Raw genomic sequence first — 18,840 nt, forward strand, 5'->3', positions numbered from 1 at the left:
GTGAGGGTATCGAAGGACAACGATAGGTAATGGCTGTAGGTACAGAAGTTCCGACAGCGTGGCTTGAATGTTGGTCTCGGGTTTGAATATGAAAGAAAGGAAGAGGGTGGATGAGTTGGAAATGGAATGAATGATGAAATATGGCGAGGAACAGATCGACCATGTGAGTAATGACAGTGTATGAGAGACGTGTGGTGGTGAACAGAGTCTGATAATTACGGCTGATCAGGGTGTGCAGAATGGGTTAGGCATACGGAAAGGATGAGCGTAGAAAGACTGAGATGATATATGTGTCAGCAGTGGTGAGAGGAGTGGAAAGAAGGATGGTAAAGTAGAAGGTTCCATCCCACCCACCACTACAAACACAGACAGGATAGTAAAGCAGCAGGCTTCTACCGTATCACCTCAGTATATGGAAATAGGAAAGTAAAGCAAAGGGTTTCTCTGCACTCTCCACTTTAGCTGGAGGGAATATAGTTATGAAACACTGTGTAATGAAGATAGATACACTAACATGGAAATCTTAAAGGGAAGAGTAAACGGAAAATAAATTCCAGTCTCTCGATTCCATATCATCAACATGGTGGAAAGTTCCAACCGAGAACGCGGGAGGAAGGGAACCCCACCCTCGGGGAGCACACCCTGGCCACGGCCACCCACCCACCCACACTGGCTACTGGCCTTGACTATACCGCAGGCGGCGCGCCATTGCTTGTGTGGACAAAATACTTTCCAAACTCCTGCATTACTACCCGTCGCTTTTGAAGGTAACTCACAGACTTTAGAAGGTCAATCTCTCTTATCAATTTTGCTGTGAAAGACAAATTTCTTTCTTCACTTTTATTGCGTACGACTTCCTTCAGTTATGTTAATAACTCTAATATCTCTACTGATAACTGGAGTGTTGTGTGAGGATCAAATCCTGACTCAATGAACTGCCGTCACTATGATGTAAATCGTCTTTATCATAGAGCGTGACTTCGTTCCGAGTTCTCACAAGTAAATAAGTCTCTTGTTGGATCCATCTACAGGCGCTAGAGGACTGGCTGGCTCTTGGTGGTCAGCGCACTAGTTCGAGGCACCACCAGTTTGTGATGCACATCGAACGATAAATCTATTCGACTTAGCAAGATGAACAGACGACCACTGTTGTCGTAACTGATGAGCCTGATGTTCGTTCGACCAGCATCAGGCCGACACACAACGCCGAACGTGCGCTAAACTTCGCGTAGGGACATACCTTAGTCTTCACCCGGTCACTGTCCGTATCAGGTGTGGCGATCCTCGGTGTACTGGGAGGGAGTACAGCACTCCATGAAGCCTCGTCTGCTCTAGAGACAGGAAATGATGTTTTCTCTTTTCTATACAACAATGCGGGACTTTTACTCATTTACATCGTTGAATTTATTAACTGCAAACTTCTATTTTCACCTTATACCTCATCACGAATGTACTAGTGATGCACACATCAGGATGTACACTGGAGAGAACATGGCTTCTCTCTCTCTCTCTCTCTCTCTCTCTCTCTCTCTCTCTCTCTCTCTCTCTCTCTCTCTCACAGGTTTCTCCAACCTGCGGACACCTAGGTCACCTTCTGAATGATATCTCCCATTGCTTGTTCCTCATACACTGACTCGAGTAACCTTAAACACTAGAGTGACCAGAGGAGTCTCGTCTGTGGGCATCTGACTGACCAGTTCCAGTCTCTGGACCTGAGAGGTTCGAAGGTTCAATCAGTCAGTGGGTGATCCGAGTCTCATGGAGGGATGATAGTCTGTAGGTTCAGTTCGTGGCACCATGACAACCCCAGGGATTGAATCTACAGACACGTCACGGGTGTGTCAGTGCGGTGTGGGTAAAACCTGGACTTAATCCGTGGGTTTAGTCACCAAGCTCCCGACAGAGCCGAAACTGAGTTCACCGACCGCCGCTGGTGAGGGGCTTCAAGCAGTCGGTGAACCTCCAACAATCAAAGAGTCACTCCGGTCACAATAGGCGAAGGTGGAACTCAATTCGAGGACCAAATATTTGAGTTCAGTCGGCAGACTTCAGATTGAGGCCATGATCTACCTCCCAGACCCAGAGTGAGTTTGGGTCAGTTCTTGGACCCTTAGCAGACTGTGGATGTGGACCGGTACTGGGAACCACAGGGTCAGAGGCCAGTTGACGTGGCGCTGGCCACACACAAGGTATTGGAACCGCTCGCACAGCACTGGGGTAGTACAGGGACGGTCCTTGTCACCTGATATCATCAAGATTACAAAGGAATACAAAGGAATTCAATTGTGTTCTTTCCAAGCTGTCTGTGGTAGAGGAAAACTTACGTCATCAACCAATCACGACACAGAGTTTATCGTCAGTTCCCAGCACAACAAATATCCACGTCGTACATTAACCAGCAACAAATATTTTTTTCCCACATAGCTCTGTGCTTGCAGGTGTATTCTACACAACCAGCAGACTCAGTTTCATAAAAGTATCCAAAGGGTGTATGGGAGGAAGGACTAAAAGAAACACCATATGAAACAAACAGATGTAACGCTTGACAAAAAGAAAAGAAATAAACATTATTTCTTGACAGAAAACTAAAGAGAAAGGTGGGAGTCCAGAAGGGATTACCTCCCCATTTGCGAATGCCTACCACGTGACTCAAGTTAGCGCGTACGACTCAACACACGACGCCTTACTTGATGAGCAGTACTATTCCTCTTTGCCGCCGCATTCATTAAACCATCTTCAATTCTGGGTTCACCTGGGACTGATAGCAACCGTATTTCAAGATATCTTTCATATATCTACACTTATTCTCGGGTTGTATTACGAGGAGCCGCTCTAGCTTTCTTGCTGGGCTCTTGTATAATTTTGTCTGATTTCTTTCTTTTTTTTTTTCATTTCATGGTATTCTTGCAGGCTTAATATTCATGTTTCTTCCTTGTTGATATGCTCTTATAATTCATTACGATTTCCTTTACCCGTTCATCTGTTGGTATGGAAAGACCATCATACATCTTCCTCGTTGTTTTGTATTAGGCTGCGGAGTTCCAGTTCATTTAGCTTTTCATGTTTGTTTGTATATTCCATCTCCTCGATTCTGCTCATGAAGCACTTCTGAATCCTCTCTAATTTGTTAATTTCCGATTCTTTTTCTCTCTCTTTGGTGACCTAGCAACACAGTGGTATTCATTTTTGATTCTCATGTATTCATTAAACTCTTTCATTAACATTTGTCTCTCTTGTTGTGCAAGTTTTCATTATCATACCAGTCATCACTTGGCTTACCCCCATCTCCTTTTTGCTCAGCCTTTGATCCAGTCACTTTGCTTACTCCAGTCATGAACACAGTCCGCAGTCGATGTTCTCATGAAGAGAGATGTTAACACCGTTGTTTGTAGCATCCCAGATGAAACATCTTCATGTTCGCTCCTACTCTGAACTCTCTGCTGCTCAAAAACTCTTTTTAATCCATCTTCCTGTCTTACCCTCAATGGTTTTGTTTAGCTACTCATTCCGGTTAAATTCTGTGGCTGAGAAGGTTACATAGAGTTTACACAGACTCCATGGTCCGAGAGAGAGAGAGAGAGAGAGAGAGAGAGAGAGAGAGAGAGAGAGAGAGAGAGACTGTTACTGTGGAAAACTCTTTTCCCCATCTCTCAGTTAACATCCCCCCCCCCCACGACACTCGCCTTTCCCCACCCAGTAACCCCCCCCCCCCCCAGTAGAGTTGCATTTAAGGGGGTGGGGGTGGGTGGGTGGGGTAAGAGCGAGTGGGCTGGGAGTGTCCCGCCGTATACTAACAACGGGCAGGGGGTCCCCCCCCACCCCCCCACCCTCATGTAATTTGAGAAAAAGCTTCAGCTGGGACGGCCGGCGTCGCCAGCCAGTCTGCCGTCCCGGACCGACGGCGCCGCTTTGTTGCTGGGACGCTGTGCTGGAGGTGGGGGGGTGTGTGAGGGGTGGGAGTGAGTGGTGGGGTGAGGGGTGTAAAGATGAAGGGTGGGGGGAGGTAAGGGGTGTGGAGGTGAATGGTGTGGGGGGTGAGGGGTGTGGAGAGTGACGCGTGGGGGTGTAGTGGTGGGGGTGAGAAGCATAGAAGTGAGTGGTGAGGGGGTGATCGGTGTGGGGATGAAGGCTGTGGAGGTGAGGTGTGGGCAGTGACGAGTGGGGGTGTAGAGGTGAGGGTCGTTGGTGAGGGTGAAGGGGTGTGGAGGTGAGGGGTTGGGGGTGAGGGTGAGGGGTGATCGGTGTTGGAGTGATGAGTGGGGAGGTGAGGTATGGGGTGGAAGTGAAGGTTGAGCATAAGGGGTGGCGGGAAGAATAACAGAAGAAGAAGAAGAAGAAGAGGAGGAGGAGGAGGAGGAGAAAGAAGAAATAGGACGAATAGGAAAGGTAAGTAGGAGGGAGTAAGAGACACAGATGAGGAAGAAAAGCTAGGAGCTGGACCAGAAGACGTACTTAACAAATATATGAATTACGGAATGAAAAGAAGTTTGACACACACATTCACACAATATTGTCCGGTGGGTCATTAGAGGTCAGTGTAGTTTGGAAAATGAGGATGAGGACAATTATTGTGCCAATATTTAACGAAGGTAGACGAGGATATGTCACTGAACCACAGGACAATCTCGCTTCAAATGTTGTTGGAAAAGATAATCAGGAAGCAAATGGATGGCATCTTGCAAAGGAACAACTACATTTCTATGGTACAACACAGAGTCAAGAGAAGGATGTCATGCATAACGAACCTCCTCAACCACCACGACAGGACGAGGTCCATCTTTCATTAAAGAGATGGCTGGCTGGCTAGACTATGTATTCCTAGACCGCATGAAAACGTAACACTTTACCCCATCAAAGAAGCTAGAGTTACACACAGGAATAAGGGACAGACCCCTTCAGTAGACAGGAGATCGATTTAGTGGAAAGCATCAGGCACGCCGACACGAGGAGCACTCTCGAAATGGGTTGGGGGTTACCAGTGATATCCCACAGGGTCCGGTCTTGGACCACTGCTCTCCTGACGAAGCAGATGATGCCAAGGTCATCACGACGATTGCTTCAAATGATATGGGGACGTTGGACAAACTCTACAGCTGGTCTGGTAAATGATTCATGGAATTCAATTCGAACAAGTACAAGGCAATGAGGACGGGATTATCAACTAGTGGGAAATAAACTACAGGAATTTATGTGTGAAAAAGACCTATGGGGCGACACTGTACCTTACTGTCGCCAGAAATCCCCATCAGGTGAAATGGAAAACGGAAACTGTCTGCTGACTGATATTAGAATCACAAAATGTTTGGTCAGCTATTCACGAAATGCGTAAGACAAAAACCGGGTTATGCCTCTCATGTTTGCCCACCGTACTTAAAGAAGTACCAGGATCTGACTGTGACGGGTCTAGAGAAGAGCAACAGGGGTGGTACCTGAATTAAAGAGAGCTAAGTTACAGTGAGACATCACAGAGGAGAGAAGAGAAAGGAGTGACCTGATTACAACCTCCAAGTTTCTAAATCACCTGAACGACGTTGACAGTGAAAGGTTCTTCGTGAGAAGCAGCACCAGAGTATCCAGAGGCCAAGACAAGACTCCAAGCGAGAAGCTTGTTAGAAGTATTGGTTTTGTATAGGGATGGTGGGTGGGTGACATATATTAGACAATGAATCTGTGATTGCCAGCAGTTTTACAAAGGTTGAAAAGTCTACTTTGTGGTGTGGAAAGTTCGAGAGATGGAGTTCCGCAAAGTGTGGAGCTCCTTCATCACATTCATGTTGAATCAGATTTAAAAGATCTATTTGTTTCTAAGCAGACGAGAACACTGGCAATGCATTTCAATGATAACATAGATGAAAAATGCGGGGTCAGGGGTAGGTAGGCACAATACATCGACAGAGCAGGGTGACACATGAGCCAGAGTGGGCCGCCTTGGAATGTGGCGAGAGCTTGTCTCGTCAGAAAGGGATTAATGGTATCAATGGCTTTGGTACAGTAAGATGAAGCAGAGTAACACATACAGAGTTTGTCTACCCGTAATGCACGAACAGGTAACAAATAATTCACTACACCGATCCCCATTAGCACACAGCAGGGATCAGTCAGGGACCAGTACTCCCCCTCGAGTTACATAAATGATCTGCCAGAATATGTTTGCGGGTGATGCTGATGGCATAAGGGACGCAGACTGACGAAGATGGCATCAAACTACAGGGGAAACAACTCTACAAACTCCAAAGTTGGTTTGATACAATGTTGATGACATTCAACCGAATCAAATACAAAATAATGAAGATCGAAGACAGTAAAAGAAGGCTTTAAAGGGAATATGATCAGCAGGGATAACTTGCATGAGTCTAAGGACGAGAGTCTCAGTAGTACACACTGTACCTAAGCCGTCGCCAAAACGACAGTTAGAGGGGTTAGAACGGTCATCCTTCTAAGAGATGGGCTATACCAACACATACTTCCAAGGAGAAGGAAAAGTGTTGGTGCTCAAATAGAAACGGAAAAGACGAGCAAGCACAGGTGCCAGTTCAAAAGCAGACTTTTACCACACGGGGACTGATACCATCAGGACCAAAACTTCTGCTTGTGTGAAGCTCTTTTTGGACAGCTCAAAAAGAGATTACGGGGAGGGGCATAGGATTAGGAAGAGGAGCATCAAGGGATGAAGGAATGTTAGAGTTATCCAAGGTAAAGTTAGAGAGAAATGGAAACCAATGAGAGTTGCTTTGTCTACGGAAGAGACAGAAAGGAAAAGTGAAGGAAAGGTATAGCGACAAACGTTGTTAGCTATGCCCTTTACTAAAGACCAGAAAGACCTATCAGTGGATGACGAGGAAAGGTTATCGCACTTCCTTTGCATAAAGGAACGTTTTGCCTCACGGATAACGTACAATGTAATTACAATGATTACGGGTGGTGATATATGCGGAATGGGAGTCAGATGGAGGAGAATTTTTCCAAGCTCGATCTTCTTGATCCCTTGCCTGAATGGCATCAGAAAAGGGACAGTTGAACTTGGAGGAAGATAAGTGCTTCCATTCAGCGGAGACAGAAGCATCATTAGGAAAGTAAGAAAAGAATTTTCGTAAGCTATTCCAGTCAGCTTTGTTGAGATGCCAATGTTTAAGTTTAGAAGGGGCTGCTAGAGGGGCAGGTGCCGTTAAAGTAGATACATTATGAGGGTGTGCTTAGATGAACCAACTGAGGGCGAGACGGAAGAGTTACAGAGCAAAAGAAGAGAAGTGAAAAACAGCTCCGTGAGAGTGGCCACAGCGGTCAGGAGTTAAGGGTAGGGTCCCAGGGAGATAATTTGCTCTAGATTATTGAGAATGGAGAATGTGAGGGCTTCAATCCCCCCACTATCAGGATGGAAGGAATTCAACCATCCCCTATGGTGAGCGCTGAATCCTCTTGTAAGAGGATCTCGGTTTGCGGGTGAAAGGATTCCAAAGTCTCAGTTATAGAGTTAGGAGAACAGTAGACGAAATAAAGGAAAAGTGTGGTGCTTGGGCGACAGACCTCGAGCCAGGCATCATCAGAGTTTGGGGACTCAAGAGTCCTCGAGGCGTGCAACAGGTGTGCTTATTTTGGAACATGCTTTTACGTGCGCGACTTTATGGGTGAAGTGGACACTTCTAGTTATGGGTAAATGAACTCGACTGTTGATAGTTACGTGAACACTTGTGGCAATAGGTGCGCGAAAACCTCTGGTTGTACGGACGTGATGTTATAGACACGGAAACACTTCTGGTTGTACTGACGTGATGTTATAGGCACGGAAACACGTCTGGTTGTACTGACGTGATGTTCTAGACACGGAAACACTTCTGGTTGTACGGCCGTGATGTTCTAGGTACGGAAACACTTCTGGTTGTACTGACGTGATGTTATAGACACGGAAACACTTCTGGTTGTACTGACGTGATGTTATAGACACTGAAACACTTCTGGTTGTACGGACGTGATGTTATAGACACGGAAACACTTCTGGTTGTACGGACGTGATGTTATAGACACGGAAACACTTCTGGTTGTACTGACGTGATGTTCTAGACACGGAAACACTTCTGGTTGTACTGACGTGATGTTATAGACACGGAAACACTTCTGGTTGTACGGACGTGATGTTATAGACACGGAAACACTTCTGGTTGTACGGACGTGATGTTATAGACACGGAAACACTTCTGGTTGTACTGACGTGATGTTATAGACACGGAAACACTTCTGGTTGTACGGACGTGATGTTATAGACACGGAAACACTTCTGGTTGTACGGACGTGCTGTTATAGACACGGAAACACTTCTGGTTGTACTGACGTGGCATTATAGGTACGGGTACATTTCTGGTTGTAAGTAGGTATCTACTGGTTAGACAGTGGTTAAACGTAATTACCAATGCATGAAATGGTAGAGTACTATATCTATTACAGATGGGGAGGGCTATAGATGATTAGATGTACATAACTTGTTAAAAATTAGGCGGCGTTAATATGTACGTGAATATGGATTAGTCACTGGTCTTACGTACTTGAATCTTTTTGGATTGAACGTTAGTTGTACGGAGCGAAAATCAAAGGATCGGACATTCGCAATTCTCAAGGGCCATGTATGTAGTTTATCGAGAGCACCCGAGGAACGTGTTCAAGTTTTTTGTTTTGCTTTTGATGTTTTTTAACTTTATGCTGACGGCCTTAAATACCCCAGCAGTCGATAGGCCTAAAGCTCCGTTATCCAACCCACCGATCAATAGCTGTTTACGGTGGCTAAAATCAATTGGCTGTTAACGGTGTTCGTCTCCAGTAAAACCCTTGCCACTGGATATGTAAAACTTGCTTTGACTCTCCATAATCAACGGATAGATTTTCTCATGCCAGTTTAGAGAGATTACTCAGGGACAGACAGAGAAAGAGAAATAGCTGTTGCCACTTTAAGCCCTTTACACTACTCTTATTGGTTGAATATGTGATACACGTCAACTTCGTCAATAACAAAACCACGAAAATTATTGGAACATTTTAGAAAGAGCGGATTATACTGCTTAGATATATAGACTCTCGTTTCCTCAGTATCCCGGCCTAACTTGAGAATAATGTCGAGTTTAATGGACTCGGTAACTTTCTCGCAACCTGTGATCAACAATTCATCAACCTCCACGCTGAAAGCTCTCAGCCAGATCCTGGGCTCCGGCATTTTTAGGGGGAGATTTTAAGCCATGCATCTTACTTGCCTTTGATAATCTGCGTGACCATGTCGGTAAGAACATTCATGGTGCGTATATTAGCGTAGATTTTGAAGTATGGACGTGATTAAGATACAGTGCGAGCTATTAGAGAGAGAGAGAGAGAGAGAGAGAGAGAGAGAGAGAGAGAGAGAGAGAGAGAGAGAGAGAGAGAGAGAGAGAACTCTTCAGCATAAACACCCCAGTCACAGGGGTACAATTCCTCTTAGTTCAGTTCTTGTACAAATCGCCTACAATTCTACGATGAAGCTCAATTGCAATATAATAAAACGCGGCACATGTATATTAATGAACGAAAGTGATACTGCCCGTTGAAACCGAGTTTCATTGGAATCCCTTCATCTCAACCGACAATTGTGCTAAGACTTCGGCTGCCAAGTTCACATCCACATTATGTGGTCGAATTAAACGACATCTCCTTGAAAGAAGAGTCATGATAACATTTAAAGGTCCAGAAAACCAGTGTTAAAAGTCATACGAACCTAAGCATGGATATCGCTTGATAAGATTAGTGAGAAAAAAATGTACGACATGGCAACAAGAAGCGTGTCTGACCAATGAACCTCCTCAGTGTTGGCGCGCGCGGGAAACAGCTGATCACTGCCAGCATGATGGACAGGTGTAACTTAAACGCCGCTTCCCAAGCACAATATTTACATAGATGTGAGTCAGTCATATACAAAAATATGAAATAGTCTATTCTGCCTTGAGAGTGAGTGACAAATAGTAGATGACGGGGAAGAATTCGGAAATTAACGCCCACGTCAGGACGAGGAAACAGCGGATATCTGGCGGTTCAGTGGCGACGGGTAGGAATTTAAAGAGCGCACAGGGTTATACACACAAAGAAGTGTTGGCCCAGCCTTATCAGTGAGAGAGAACAGCGGTTAAAATAAGAAAAGTTGATACTAGTGATATATTAAATTTATCAATTGGAAGTCTGTCAACACTACAACAATACAGCTAGACTAAGAAGAGCTCTTGTAAACAAAACAATTTATTTATTCTGTTGATCTAGCTTTCACAGCGATAACCTCATTAAGTATTAAGTGGTCAACAGATGAGGATTCTGCAAGACAAAGTCATTACAGTGCTAAGCCGTTATGGAGCTGTGTGGAGAACTGTGAGGAGTGAGGCGTGACTGTGACCCACACCCACGCCGCAGCCCAGGTACCCCCCTCCCACGCCGAGGCAAAGGTACTACCCCCAGCCGGCCACACGCCCAGCTCTGCGTAACATCTGTGGCTTGCTCGCCACCCGGTCACTCAACCCCTTACTACCGAACCGCTTTTACACGGCTGATGCAGCTGCAGTACCAGGACAGACGCTCTCTCTCTCTCTCTCTCTCTCTCTCTCTCTCTCTCTCTCTCTCTCTCTCTCTCTCCTCTTATTCCTATGAGTCCACGGGGAAAAAGAAACACGATAAGTTCCCAAGTGCACTTTCGTGTAATAATCACATCATCAGGGGAGACACAAGGGAGAAATATTAGTCAGTTAATGTATATTTTGTCGCTGTCTCCCGCGTTCGCGAGTAGCGCAAGGAAATGACGAAAGAATGGCCCAACCCACCCACATGCACATGTATATACATACACGCCCACACATGCACATATACATAACTATACATTTCAACGTATACATACATATACATACACAGACATATGCATATATACACGTGTATATATATTCATACTTGCTGCCACCCCGCCACACATGATATGGCACCCCCCCTCCCACCGCGCGCGTGCGAGGTAGCGCCAGGAAAGACAACAAAGGCCACATTCGTTCACACTCGGTCTCTAGCTGTCATGTGTAATGCACCGAAACCACAACTCCCTTTCCACATCCAGGCCTCACAAAACTTTCCATGGTTTGACGCAGACGCTTCACATGCTTTTGTTCAATCCACTGACAGCACGTCGACCCCGATATATCACATCGTTCCAATTCACTCTATTCCTTGCACGCCTTTCACCCTCCTGTATGTTCAGGCCCCGATCGCTCAAAATCTTTTTCACTCCATCCTTCCACCTCCAATTTGGTCTCCCACTATATATATATATTTATATATATATATATATATATATATATATATATATATATATATATATATATATATATATATACTATACGCCATTTCCTGCATTAGCGAGGTAGCGATAAGAACAGGACTGAGCCTTTGAGGGAAATCCTCACTTGGCCCCCTTCTCTGTTCCTTCTTTTGAAAAATCATAAACGAGAGGGAAGGATTTCCAGCCACCCGTTCCCTCCCCTTTCAGTCGCCTTCTACGACACGCGGGGAATGCGTGGGAAGTATTCTTTCTCCCCTATCCCCAGGGATAATATATATATATATATATATATATATATATATATATATATATATATATATATATATATATACATATATATATATATATATATATATATATATATATATATATATATATATATATAACGATTTACTGGATTTAGGCCAGCAATCGGCTGAACATACACAGCTGATGTATTACAGATATTACAGAACTGGAAGGTCATGATAGTTACTAATTAACTAATCATAAAAGAGCTTAAAGTCCAGGTGAGCTGGATATTTCCACACTTTGGATTAGCACAAGAGTGAGGTAAAACATCTAGATAGACAGGGAGGCAGATATACAAGGATGTTTGCAGTGTAAACAGTATGGTGTGTACGTTGTGCCTCAGGTTAAACAGTGAAGAGCAGTTACAGTGATATAGTACTTGACACAACACATAGCCTAACAGAACACTGAACAATTCACTTATTCACGTGCATAGCTGTGTATGTGTTCTTGGACTGTTTCTGACGTTCACAATGGTAGGTAGAGGACTGTTCTCAGGAACGAACTCTGACTGCAATAAGTCGATTGTGGTGACGAAAGGCGGTCCATGGTGGAGGGTCGTCGGCGGCGGGGAGGGAGTAAGGTGGATGTCTCTGTGATGGCAGTGTGTCAGCGTGCAGAGGGTGGACAGGTTCAGCGCCCTGTGGGCCTCTTGGCAGTTGGTGTTAAGAAGGACCCAGGATGATTCTGCATGTACTTTTCTGCATACTTTCTAGTTGGTTTCTCTGGAAAGGCGAGGGTGAGCTTAGGTTGAATCAAGATAGTACTAACCTTCCTGAGCTCAGCTGATGGGACGCCTAGTGATTTCAGGTGGGGGAGAAGGTAGAGACGGTATGAGGAAGATTTTGAAGAAAATGCAGACATGACTCTTCCTTTTGAAACCGTCGTCTACAGTGACACCAAGAAGTTTGAAGGCTCTACCCGGAGGAAGTCAGGGACTAGTGTGATGTCAGGGGCCAGGATGTTGCCTGTGCCCAGGTTGATGTGCATCATCACAGTCTTGGTGTGGTCAAAGTTGACGTCGTGGCCATAGTCCACTGCTGAAGGTTTTTCATGATGTGTTGAAGGGCGCTGAAGTCAGGGGAGTTGTGGGATCATCTACGTACTTCCAGCGATGGTTTGTGTCCTTCAGGACGTCAGTGATAAGGTTAAGGAGGTGTGTGTGTGTGTGTGTGTGTGTGTGTGTGTGTGTGTGTGTGTGTGTGTGTGTGTGTGTGTGCTGGTAGCAGGGCAAGCCGTCACACAGAGCAAAATAACATCACACAAACCTCTTTATCCCATGACCGCACACAATAAGGAAGGACAACATTGGGTTTAACTTCTAAAGCAACTAAACTTTAGCCCTTCCGGTATGTGGGTTAATCTTAACACAACCTCCCAGCTCTCTTGATGAAAGATTATCCACCTAACTACAAATATCTACGACGAGATTTTGCCAGTAGGCTGGGCTAGCGCGTAGCTGGAACATTGAGTTAAGAATATAGTCCTGTAAATTACATGTTTTTACATGTGAGATACAGAGAGAGGGTGTGATTGAGGAATGACTGCTAGCAGCCTTCGTCCTACATGAGAAAGAAAGGTAAGACAACAACACTGGGTCAGGAAGGGGAACTTGATAGCCACTGTAGCGCTGGCTCAACTTTGCCGCCGTCACTAACCTTCCCGATACCCAGGCAGTACCACCGCCTGGGTCTGTGGCAACCTTCTACTTACTACCTAGAGAGAGAGAGAGAGAGAGAGAGAGAGAGAGAGAGAGAGAGAGAGAGAGAGAGAGAGAATGTGAGTCTGCTCTCACTAGCAGTAGCCAGCTGGGAGGGCAAGGTCTTCAACCTGGGGGAATTTACCCAAATAATCTTGAAGAAAACTCAGTGAGGTGTGGTTAATTCCGCGTCTGGCTGGACCACCGCAGATCTGGCAACTGGTGGTCAGGAAGAAGAAGAATGCGTTACCCCAGGTCACCACCACCCGACCTCACCACCAACGATCAACTAAGAGCCACTTATGAGTAACCAAGGATCAACATGTCTTTCGTCAGTACTGAGTAAAGAGGTTGGTATAGATGTAAGGCTAATATATAATATATATATATATATATATATATATATATATATATATATATATATATATATATATATATATATATATATATATATATAAGGGTCTAATAAAGCCAGGCTGAACATAAGCAGTTGGGAAATCACAGAACTGGATGATAACAGTAACTTGTTAATTAATCACAGAGGTTAAGAACAAAGTGCGGATCCATGGTTTTACGCTTAGGATTAGCGCATGAGTGAAGTATATGTACACAACACATGAAGTATTACGTAGCAACTTCCATGGTCTACACATAGTCGAACATCTAGTTATGAAAAGTTACTCATAGGTATATGGCGTCTTATGTTACCATTCACATCCTGTCATGTCTCACGCAAGTGTGGTGGAGTAATCCTTCATGTCTTCATCCTCTTCTCTTTTACTATCACCTTCATCATTCCATCTCCTTCTTTCCCCGCGCTTTAATATCTCTCACGCTGCGGCAAGAGAATGCTCGGAGGGAGTGAGGTGATATATCTATTGTCTCTTGAGTGTGTGGCGAGGTGTTGGGCTGCCACAGACCGAACCATACCCACCGACTCTCTGTAAACCGCGCTAATAACTTTGTATATGTCGTATAAGGAACATAAGATCTCTTTAGCCAAATGGTAGAATATATATATATATATATATATATATATATATATATATATATATATATATATATATATATATATATATATATTATACCGGGGTCGACGAGCTGTCAATGGATTGAACCAGGGCATGTGAAGCGTCTCGGGTAAACCATGAAAAGTTTTGTGGGGCCTGGATGTGGAACGGGAGCTGTGGTTTCGGTGCATTACACATCATAGCTAGAGACTGAGTGTGAACGAATGTGGTCTTTGTTGTCTTTTCCTAGCGCTACCTCGCACGCGCGCGGGGTGAGGAGGTTGTCACTTCATGTGTGGCGGGGTGGCGACGTAAATGGATGAAGGCAGCAAGTATGAATATGTACATGTGTATATATGTATATGTCTGTGTATGCATGTGTATGTATACGTTGAAATGTATAGGTATGTATATGTGCGTGTTTGGGCGTTTATGTATATATACATGTGTATTTGGGTGGGTTGGGCCATTCTTCCGTCTGTTCTTGCGCTACCTCGCTAACGCAGGAGAGAGAGAGAGAGAGAGAGAGAGAGAGAGAGAGAGAGAGAGAGAGAGAGAGAGAGAGAGAGAGAGAGAGAGAGCCAGTGTGTGTACAGCAGGGTGGTGTGGATGTTGGTTGGGCCAGAGGTTCCCGGCCGTTACTGCTGGCGGTGGCCGTGACTGCCGCTCCTCCTCTCCCACTCCCACAACCTCCCCCCCACCAACCCAACTCTCCTCGGACCCGTCCCTCCACCCCTCCCCGTCGTCGCCTCAGCTGTGAGACACTGCTCTCTTTCTCTCTCCCTCCCCCTCTCTTTTCTTTGTCTTTCTCGCTCTATCTCTTGATTTCTCTATCCCTATTGTTAATACTGCTCCTTTTAGTGAGATGGGAGGCCTCTGGGAAGGACGGAGGTAACTCACCCGACGCTCTGTCCATGTTATAGAATCTAACAGGAACTAAGTTTATAGATTCTATAATCAAAGATATGTTAGCACCTTGAGCACGTAGGTACGGCCTCTGTGCACGTCGGTACGACCACTGTGCAGGTCGGTACGGCTATTGTGCACGTCGGTACGACCACTGCGCACGTCGGTAAGGCCACTGTGCACGTCGGTACGACCACTGAGCACTCCGGTTCGGCGCTTGGGGTTGAGGGCCTAGCTTTATAACTTGACCCTTAAAGATGAGGTTAAAGGTCAGGCCATTATAACTAATGGTAGTATCGTTAAGCTCATGTTATGTACCGTTAGGTTCTGTGGTACAACAAGTCTTAGGCTTCCTAATAGAAATGGTATGTGGCTACCCTCCTTTACAGGTATGTGGATACCTTTCTCTATGTGGTTACCCTCCTCTACAGGTATGTGGTTACCCTCCACTACAGGTATGTGGTTACCCTCCTCTACAGGTATGTGGTTACCCTCCTCTACAGGTATGTGGTTACCCTCCTCTACAGGTATGTGGTTACCCTCCACTACAAGTACGCAGCTAGCCACTTCTGAAGGTACGTGGTTTCCCGCTTCTAAGGTACGTGGTTACCCTCTTCTTAAGGCACTTGGCTACCCTCCTCTAGAGGTATGTGGTTTCCCTCTTCGCAGGTACTTCGTTTCCCCTCCTCTGCAGACACAATAGGCTGGTCCTGTGACCTGTCGTGTGGCTAGCAGTTGCACATCTGTCGTCTTTGTAGACCAAAATCCCACAGCCTCGCTACCAGCATCGTGTTGAGGTTCGAACTAAAGACATCAGGTAAGATGTCACTTTAGAACGCCGATCTCATGTTCATACGTGCTCTTCGAAGCGGTTAGTAGTCAAGCCCTGGAAGGTACGGGACATCGAAGTGGCTGTTAGTAAAGAGCAGTTGGGCACGGGAGATCGAAGTGATCATCACTCAAGTCGTGAACGTATGGGATATCGATGTGGCTATTAGTCAAGTCCAGGTGGATAAGGGACATGGAGTGGTTGGTAATCGGGTCCAGGTAGGTATGGGTCATCCAAGAAGGTATGGAACAGGTTTGGTCTGAGAAACCTTTGAAACCAATGCCAAGGTCACCACGTTTCGTCGGTGTTGGAGAGCTTGATCCTGTTAGGGCTGTGAGTTTGAAGCTGTGGATTCTCTTTCTACCGACGTATATAATATCTTCCCTTTTTTTCGCGTGTTAAGCACACCCTGCTAGTCATCAGTACTGGAATTAGGAGCAAACTTGGACGCTGAGTAGGTCAGAAGACCTCTTCCGCCATATGTCGCATGACTGGAACTTAAAAATAATGCCATCTGGGCAGTGTTCTTTATGTGGTGATTGAACCTCAGCTTCCTGTAGGAGTCTTCCCATGATATGCCTTTTCGGTCATGGAACATAACGAGCTCCACTCCAAGCACTATGTTCACCAGGACTTAAAAAAGAAAAAGCTTCTATCTTTTCAGGGGATAATTTCCCAGCTTCACTTTCCAAGGTAATCGTCATAATCTAATATGTTTTAATTGTCAATTCATGATTCGTGGAACCCACTGATCAGCGTCCGTCGGTCAGAACAAGTAGTGGTGTGCAGCGGCAGACACACTTGGCAGGAGGTGGAGAAGGTCACTGACCCCTTGAACACGACGGCGCGAGCCTTGAACACAAAAGTTCAACCCTTGAACTCGATATCACAAACCATGAGGACGACGGTGTGACTCTTGGGTATGGTGGCGTGACTTCTGGCATGACCCTTAGGGAAGTCAGGTCAAAGGTCATGCTATCATACCCATGGACTTTGCCACTGTTCATCTTCGGGTGACCCCATCAGCTCCAGAGGCTGATGGGGGTCATGGCATGCTGGTGGACCAACAGTGATCCCTGTGGGAGGGAGGCTACTCCTCCAGGGTAGTGTGGGGAGGCCCCTCACTCACCAGGTATAACCATAATCAGAATATGTTTCCACGTAGGTCGTCACCAACCTTTTTCTATTTACGTTAACTGAGACGGTAAGGGCAGCTGAGGCCTTAATCAAGGCCATCCCGTATATATATATATATATATATATATATATATATATATATATATATATATATATATATATATATATATATATATATATATATATAGGGGAGAAAGAATACTTCCCACGTATTCCCTGCGTGTCGTAGAAGGCGACTAAAAGGGGAGGGAGCGGGGGGCTGGAAATCCTCCCCTCTCGCTTTTTTTTTTTAATTTTCCAAAAGAGGGAACAGAGAAGGGGGCCAGGTGAGGATATTCCCTCAAAGGCCCAGTCCTCTGTTCTCAACGCTACCTCGCTAATGCGGGAAATGGCGAATAGTATAAAGGATATATATATATATATATATATATATATATATATATATATATATATCCTACCCTGAGCCAGGTACCCATTTTATCGATCTACCCGGGGTTGATGAACAGCTGGGTTGACTGCGGACCGACTGCCTCAACGAGGATTCGAGTCTCCGCGCTCGACCCCGGGTGGTCCGTGAATGCGGCACGGTCAGGAACACTAACAGCTACACCATTAGAGTCCTCAGTTCAGACGGAGTTAATAACCTGTACGTAAAGGTCCCTCTTGGATTCCGTGAGTAATATTTTCTGTAATCGTTCCTCGCACGCCAATGACAAAGCGGATCCTGGATGCGGAAAATATTCTACATTAACGATGCACGTCATTCGCACTGAATTAAACGAGTTGGAAAAATAAGCTCTTTTGATGACTTTCATCCTCTGGTTCAGATGACACTGGTCTTCTCTCCAAAGTGCACTAAAAGAATTAAAGAACCAATGACAAAGCTTGCAGATTTAATCTGGATTCAAACCAGCGCCAGTTGACGGAAGTTGTAGTTAGTGACGTAATTTGATGTTCAAGAACTGGAACAACACGACGTCTGGGGGTAGCATTTTGGACTGTATTTTCCCAGGCCCTGGCCACACATAAGCGAAGGCATCTAAAATGCTTTCGTCTCTCGCACTGAGTGCATGAACTCCTTCACATTCAAATACAGACACAGAAAGACTTGTCAGTGAACGAACCATCGTAAAATCAAAACACAGGAATAAACAGGAAACTGATCTAGGAAATGTTCTGCTGACCATTCGAAGTCAGCAGGAGAGGAATGAGAACCCTGGTGTAGCCATCTGTTATTGTTATCAACAACTTGTGAGCAAGTGCTTCACATCCCATCACGAGGATGAGGCTTCACGAAGCAGAGAACCAATCAGTAAAGAAAGTGTGAGCAAGTGCTTCACATCCTATCACGAGGATGAGGCTTCACGAGATGAGGCTTCACGAAGCAGAGAACCAATCAGTAAAGAAACTGTGAGCAAGTGCTTCACATCCTATGACGAGGCTGAGGCTTCATGAAGCAGAGAACCAACAGATCAGTCACCACATCACAACAAACGAAACAAAAGTTCGGACACACAAGCGCTACTCCAGCCTACAGCAACACCAGCACTTGCCAGACCTGAACGATTTTGTTTTTATCAGTCAAAAAGTAAATGAATCTGCTATTCTGTTTCAAGTGTTACTGAACAAATTAAATTCAGAGGCCATG

Source organism: Panulirus ornatus, chromosome 12 (genome assembly GCF_036320965.1).
Source record: "Panulirus ornatus isolate Po-2019 chromosome 12, ASM3632096v1, whole genome shotgun sequence".
NCBI classification, from domain to species: Eukaryota; Metazoa; Arthropoda; class Malacostraca; order Decapoda; family Palinuridae; genus Panulirus; species Panulirus ornatus.